This window comes from Otolemur garnettii, unplaced genomic scaffold (assembly GCF_000181295.1).
Source record: "Otolemur garnettii isolate 467f Iridium unplaced genomic scaffold, OtoGar3 scaffold00089, whole genome shotgun sequence".
NCBI lineage: Eukaryota > Metazoa > Chordata > Mammalia > Primates > Galagidae > Otolemur > Otolemur garnettii.
In genome coordinates, this window is record NW_003852484.1 from 6482799 (window position 1) to 6489929 (window position 7131).

General features: G+C 39.7%; 1 pseudogene; it reads right to left on the reverse strand.

Moving 5' to 3' along the window:
• Window positions 1–295: 295 nt before the first annotated feature.
• On the reverse strand, window positions 296–2104 carry LOC100954951 (annotated as a pseudogene).
• Between the last annotated feature and the right edge of the window lie 5027 nt (window positions 2105–7131).

Here is a 7131-nt window from a genome sequence, read left to right on the forward strand (position 1 = left end):
AGGTGCCTCTGCCTGCATCACCCTGAGGGTCAGGTAACCAGCAAGGGGATGCAGGGAACAGCCAGCCGAGTCCAGACATGGTCAAATGTAACTGGAAGGAGGATGGGAAACGGACAGGTACTGTCCAGCTGTAGATACGATGGCAGAGTGCAGTTAAGGCAGGTGGAGGGGCAGGGGAGAGGCTGGGGGAGTAGTACTGCAGCAGTGTAGGCTTAGGGTTCTGTCCTGAGCAGCTGGTTATGGTGGCAGCTGTTAGTCCCAGATGAAGCTCTTGACCTGAGCCTGGGCAGAGGGCTCATGTGCTGTGGGTCCTCTTGCTGAGCTGGGGCTTCTCATGCACCAGCTCAGACTTGATGTGCTCCTTGTAGGCCAGGATGTCTCCAGGCCACTTGGTGATTGTCTGCTTCTCACAGACCCAAATTTCCTATGCTACCTGCTGCATGAGTCTGAAGTCATGGCTGACTAGCATCTTACCAGCCTCGAACTCATTGATAGCATCTGCCAGCATGTCAATGGCCTCAATATCCACATGATTGGTCAGCTCATCCAGGAAGAGCATGTGGGGGTTCTGCCAGACCAGCCAGGCCAGACACACCTGGCACATATGCCCATCCCACAGGTTCTGACTTGGGCTCACCTCCTGGTTTCCACTGAGACCATATCCCCCAGTGATCTTTCTCATTTCTTCCTTCTCCTTGATCTCTGGGTAGCACTTCATCATGTACTCCAAAGGGGAGAGGTCTAAGCCCAGCTGCTTCTGTGAATGCTGATGGTTTCGCCCTATTTTGACAGGAGAGTGTTTTCGGGACTTTCCATCTGTGGGTAGTAGCTCTCCAGTTAGCAGCTTCAGAAGAGTTGACTTCCCTGCTCCATTGGGCCCTACCAGAGCCACTCGTGTGTCAAGGTCAATACCAAATTCCAGATTATTGAGATACAAGACCCTCCTTTGTATACTTGAAGCTCACATTTTGCACCATAATGACATAATGGAGGAATCTTACCACATGGTGGGAAATACAATGACAGTGTTTTGTCACTCACGACCTCTCAGTCCTGATGCCATCATTTTCTGTAATGTCTTCACCTTGCGGACCTGCCAGGTCAGCTTGCCACTGCCATGACCAAACCTAGCAATATAGTTAGTTCTTTATGTGGGTGATCTGATCTTGCTCCCCATGAAACCTCTTCACCTGGTTCTCCTCCGGCTCCAGCCATGTCTTCACCTACTGATCATAATTACCTGTATAATACTTCAGTTTCTTGTTGTGCATGTGAATGATGTTGGTACAGGCACAATTCAGAAAATCCTGGGAATGGGAGATGAGGTCAAAGATGCACTTAAAAGTTTTTAGTTCTTTTTCCAACCACACACAAGCATCTAGGTCCAGGTGATTGGTGGGCTCATCAAGGAGCAGCATGAAGGGCTGAGTAAAGACGGCTCTGGCGCAGGCAACTCTCATCCTCCAGCCCCCACTGAAGTCTTTTAGTTTCTTGCACCGCATGGCAGGTGTGAAACCCAGTCCATGTAAGATCCGCAAGGCCCTCATCTCTTACTTGTCCACGTCCAGTTCCTCTCGGAGCTTCTCACACCTGGCATCCTCATGGGCCAGCCGCTCAGCCTCCCTCTACAGCTTGGCACGCTCTGTGTCAACTTCCATCACACACTGCAAGGGAGTCTTGTCACTAGGGGGCATCTCTTGAGTCAGATGGCAGATGTCAATGTGCTCAGAGATAGGTACTTAACGTTTCCCAATAGCAGAGAGCAGCATGGACTTGCCAATTCCATTTAAGCCAATGAGGCCATAGCCACGGCTTGAGTTTAATTCCAGTTTAGTGTCACTAAGCAGTTCTTGACCATAGAAGGTTAAGTGAGAAACCGATAATGTGGAATCAGTACTGTTGCGGTGAGAGGCAAGGACAGCTCCAGCAGCAGCTTTGGGTCCACTTCTGTGGTCTCTCTGCCTTTGGCCTCATTTTTCTCCTCTGTCACCTGTGGTTCTGTGACCACATCTCCATTTCCTTCACGTCCCTTTCTGGGCTGCTGTCGAGCTTTGGCAGCTTTCTTCTTTCTGGCTGCCTCCTCCTTGGTCAGGTCAGAGGGCATGGTGATGAACCACGGGGGTAGTTACTCTTCTTTCAGGTAGCTGGGCCCAGCCTCGCTGATTGGTCTCTGTTGCAAGCTTTTTATTTTTCTTGAGACAGAGCCTCACTGTGTCACCCTGGGTAGAGTGCTGTAGCATCACAGCTCACAGCAACCTCAAACTCTTGGGTTTAAGAGATTCTCTTGCCTCAGCTTCCCAAGTAGCTGGGACAACAGGTGCCCACCTCAACGCACAGCTATTTTTTTGTTGTTGTAGTTGCCATTGTTATTTGGCAGGCCTGGGCCAGGTTCGAACCTGCCGGCCCCTGTGTATGTGGCCGGTGCCCTAGCCACTGAGCTATAGGTGCTCAGCCCCACCATTATATTTTTTTCATAAAATCTGAAAAAGTTACAGTGGTCATCTGCTGTTTCTTTCATTCTCTGAATAGGATCATTTCCAAGAGGATTTTTCTACTCTTTGTTTTGAAATGCCCAAATTTGATTCATTTACTTTCCATGGAAATCTATTTCATTCCCTCATAGTTTTTTGTGGTCTTAATTACCAGCCCAACCTACTAAGATTAAGACTGTTGCCTCTCCTCTCTCTTACCACAGAGAGGGAAAATAATTATTGTCACTAATAAATCATATTTTTATATGCTCTAATTACATGCTTTACTTAACACTCTCACTTATGAGCTCTTCTTTGGGATAAATAAACCAGTGTCCTTTCGTCATGTGACTCACTACAAACCTATTTTAAAAATCATATGTCCTACTTAAAATTTATTTTTAAAAATGGCTTTGAAAGCCTAAGTCCCAAAGTCAGTTGAGCAGAGATCAGTAAAGAAATTATTTACTAAAAATTTCTTATTACAGAGAAGAACAGAATCTTGTAGAAGCTTGTTGCCAGTAAAATTATTTCCTTCTCATTGATAAAGGACAATTATAGATAGGTAAGTTGTGCATACAAATATGAAATGGCAGAACTTTTTTTGGCTTTTGATAAGCTACTTGGAGCAGAAAATAATTCTTTTCTTATGCGATTATAGAGAGGAATTTATTAGTTAGATAAGAAAGAAGTTGAAAGAGGTGGTTAAGAGTAGCGCTGCAGCAGAGATTACGAGCTGCCCACCTAATACACATGTTCTCCTTTTTCTCATGTGACAAGCCTAATTTGCATGGGAGCAGCATTCTACTCAGGTTAAAAAATAATATATTTTCAAGCCTCTCTCATATAGAAGTGGACAAATGATATAGTTTGGGTCAATGATTAACAAATGGAAGGATAAGGGTCTGGGGAACTTCTGAGACTGCTTCTTAAAAGTCGGCAGTCCGTTGCTGGTACGCCTTTTCATTTATGCACTTTCTAACAGGGTAGGCATTATGGATGGGGGCCCATTTATCTCATCGTGACGAGGGAGAGCTAAGAGAACCACCGGTACTTCAACCCAGACCTCAAGCTTGTAGTAGTTTCTCTGATGAGGTCATTATTTAAATTGTTCAAAATTGGCCACTCATTAGACTTTGATGCAAAAATTTTCAAAATCTAAATGTTGGCACTTGTACTAACAGGTTGGATGTGTAGACTATGGTAGGCCAGCATTCCTATTACAAAAGCCAGGAAAATAACCGATATTATTTTTAAAGGTATTAGAGAGCTGTAAAATGAACATTAAAATACTAAAATTCCAGAGAGGAAAGAACCATTTTCAGGCAGGTGGATGACAAACAGGCATTTCTTCCTCTTGGGGGCATTTGCCAGTTCTAGGCATTGGTTGTGGATCTGGCGGAGGACTTTGGGATAAAGAAACATGAATAGTTTTTAGGGGTCATACAGATTAGAGATAAACAAAGGTAATTTGAAGTACTTTAAATGCGTGTCTGATTTTCCCCACAGGACATTAGCCAAATTTTGCTGTTGCCCAGGTGGGTGAGGAGCTGTGCCAAAAGCCTCTTAAAGTCAAAGTGAAATTCCCTGCAGTTTCGTGACACTTAGGAAACGCAGACCCATCAAGGGAGAGAACCTACGTTAACCATACAGCTGCTTTCTCCTTCAAGACATTTGCCAGATTTTATTATCTATTTATTTCAAAATAATTTCCTTATTAATTTTGTCATGCTTGAGTCAGGGTTATAAGTTTGCTCATGACCTGGACAGTATTAACCGTACTTGTTAGGTAGGTTTTCACTCATCTCCTTCCCTTCCCTCCTCCATGTTTGATTTACACTGAGTTTTAATTCCCTCTGTGCACATGTGTGCTCATTGGTTTGCTTCAGTTTAACAGTGAGTACATGTGGTGTTTGTTTTTCCATTCTTTTTTGATACTTCATGTAGGCTAAGAGTCTCCAGTTCCATCCAAATTATTGTAAAAGGCCTTAAGTCTTCCTTTTTCATGGCAGAGTAGTAGTCTGTAGTACATATATATACCACATTTTGTTAAATCACTCATGAACTGATAGGCACTTAGGTTGATTTTACATATTTATAATTGTGAATTGTGCTGCAAAAACACTTGAGTGCAGGTTTCTTTTTCATAAAATGGGTACTTGCTTTTGGATAAATACCCAGTAGAAGGATTGCTGGATCAGATGGTAGATCTACCATTAGTTCTTTGAGGAAATCTCCAAATTGTTTTCCATAGAGGCTGTACTAATTTGTAGTTCCATCAACATTATATAAGCATTCATTTCTCTCTGCATCCTTGCCAGCATCTAGTATTTTTTAATTTTTTAATAATTAAAAAAATTTTTTTAATAAAAGCCATTCTACCTGGGATATGGTGATATCTCATTGTGGTTTTAATTTGCATTTCCTTGATAATTAGTGATGTTGAACATTTTTACATATATTTCTTGGACATTTGTCTATTTTTTTTTAAAAGCTTCTGTTCATGTCTTTTGCACATTTAAAAAATAGGGTTGTTTGTTTTTTCTTGCTGATTTGCTTGAGGTCTCTGTAGATTCTGGTTTTGAGCCCTTTATTGGATGTATAGCTTGAGAATATTTTCTTCCATGCTGTAAGTTGTTTATTTACTCTTTTGATTATTTCCTTATCTGTACAGAAGCTTTAAAATTTAATCAAGTCCCATTGATTTATTTTTATTGTCTCTGTAATTGCTTTTAGGGTCTTCTTCATAAATTCTATGTCTAGGTAAATATCTAGGAAAGTTTTTCCAATTTTTTTCCTAGAATTCTTATAGCTTCATGCCTAACATTTAAGTCTTTTATTTATCTAGGATTAATTTTTGTGAATGATGAGAAATACGGATCCTGTTCCCTTCTTCTGTGTGTGGCTATCCAATTTTCCCAGCATCATTTACTGAATAGGGCTTCTTTTCCCCAGTGTATACTGCTGTCTGTCTTTCAAAGGTCAGTTGGTTGTATGTAGTGGTTTTATATCTGATTTATCTGTACTATTCTATGTTTCTATTTTCGTGCCAATGCCATGCTGTTTTGGTTATGGTAGTCTTGTAATATAGTTTGGAGTCAGGTAATGTGACAACTCCAGATTTGCTCTTTTGGTTTAAGATTGTTTCAGCTATTTGGGCTCTTTTCTTCCATACAAAATGTGGAATTATTTTTTCTAGGTCTATGAAATATGATGTTGCTATTTTTCATTGAATTTGTAAAGTCACTTTGCATAACATGGACATTTTAACAATGTTGATTCTACTGATCTATAAGCATGATATTTTTTCCATTTGTGTTGCCTGTAATTTCTTTCCTCAGTGTTTGCTCTTCCATTTCTAGTTCCTTGAGACATATGATTAGATTGTTATTTTCTGTTCTTTTGTCTTTTTGATATAGGCATTTTAGGCTATGAATTTTGTTCCTCAGACTGTTTTTTTCTGAATCTCATAAATTTTGATAGCTTGCATCCCTTTTGCATTCAGTTAGAGAAATCTTTTATTTCTATTTTAATTTCCTCTTTGACCCAATAATCATTCAGTAGTAAGTTGCTTAATTTCCATGACTTTATGTAGAATTGAGTGTTTCTCTTGAACTGAACATTTACTATCCACGATGGCAAACTGGGGTCAGCTGCTCCAGCATACTACTGCATATGAATCATACTCAGAAAGTCTAACATATTTTTAATAAGGCATGTGGGCTGGGTGCCCATAGCTCAGTGGTTAGAGCACTGGCCCTGTTAACCAGGGTGATGGGTTCAAACTTGGCCAGAGTCTGATAAACAACAACAACAACAAAATTAGAGATCTAGAAAGAGAGAAGATACAGAAACAAGATTCGAAGAAAGTATAGATGAGAATATTCCAAAACTTTTAAAATAAATCAAGCTGTAGATTAAAAACTGCATCAAACTACAAGCATGATAAATGCAAAAAAGACTATATACTTAGGTACATCATTGTAAAACTGTTGCAAACCAAGATATAATGGTCTAGGTAGTAACACCCAAAAAGATATGCCCATGTCCTATGGAATGTTACCTTGTTTGGAAAGAGATCTTTAGAGATGTAATTAAATTAAGGATTTTGAGATGAGGAGATCATCTTGGGTTCTTTCATCCAGGTGACCCCTAACTGCTATCTTATGCCTGTTATAACACTGTAAAGAAAGAGAAATACAAATTTCATATATTTGTTATGAAAAAGGGAACATTATTATGGATCTTACAGATACCAAAGTTTGGGTAAATTTTGGTGAAATGGACAAAGTCTTGAAAAATAAAATTAATCCAATTGGCCAGAAAAAGAAATAAAAAAACTTCACTAGTGTTAAGTTTACTAAAACAGCTGTACAATAAAAAACAGCTTTCCCTTAATGAAAATCCCATGTTTAACCAATACACAAATGAATTCTTACAAACATTTGTGGGAGTAATAGAACAAATGTTTAACAAATTCTTTTATAAAATAGAATACAAAAGCAAATTTCCTTACTTGTTATGAGGCATACATAATCTTGATTCCAAAACCCTGACAAGGGAATTATAAGAAAAGAAAATTACAGATCTCTGTCTCATGAAAATGGATGCATTAAAAAAATAAAATCCACTTATATAAATACTTATAAAATTTTTATGT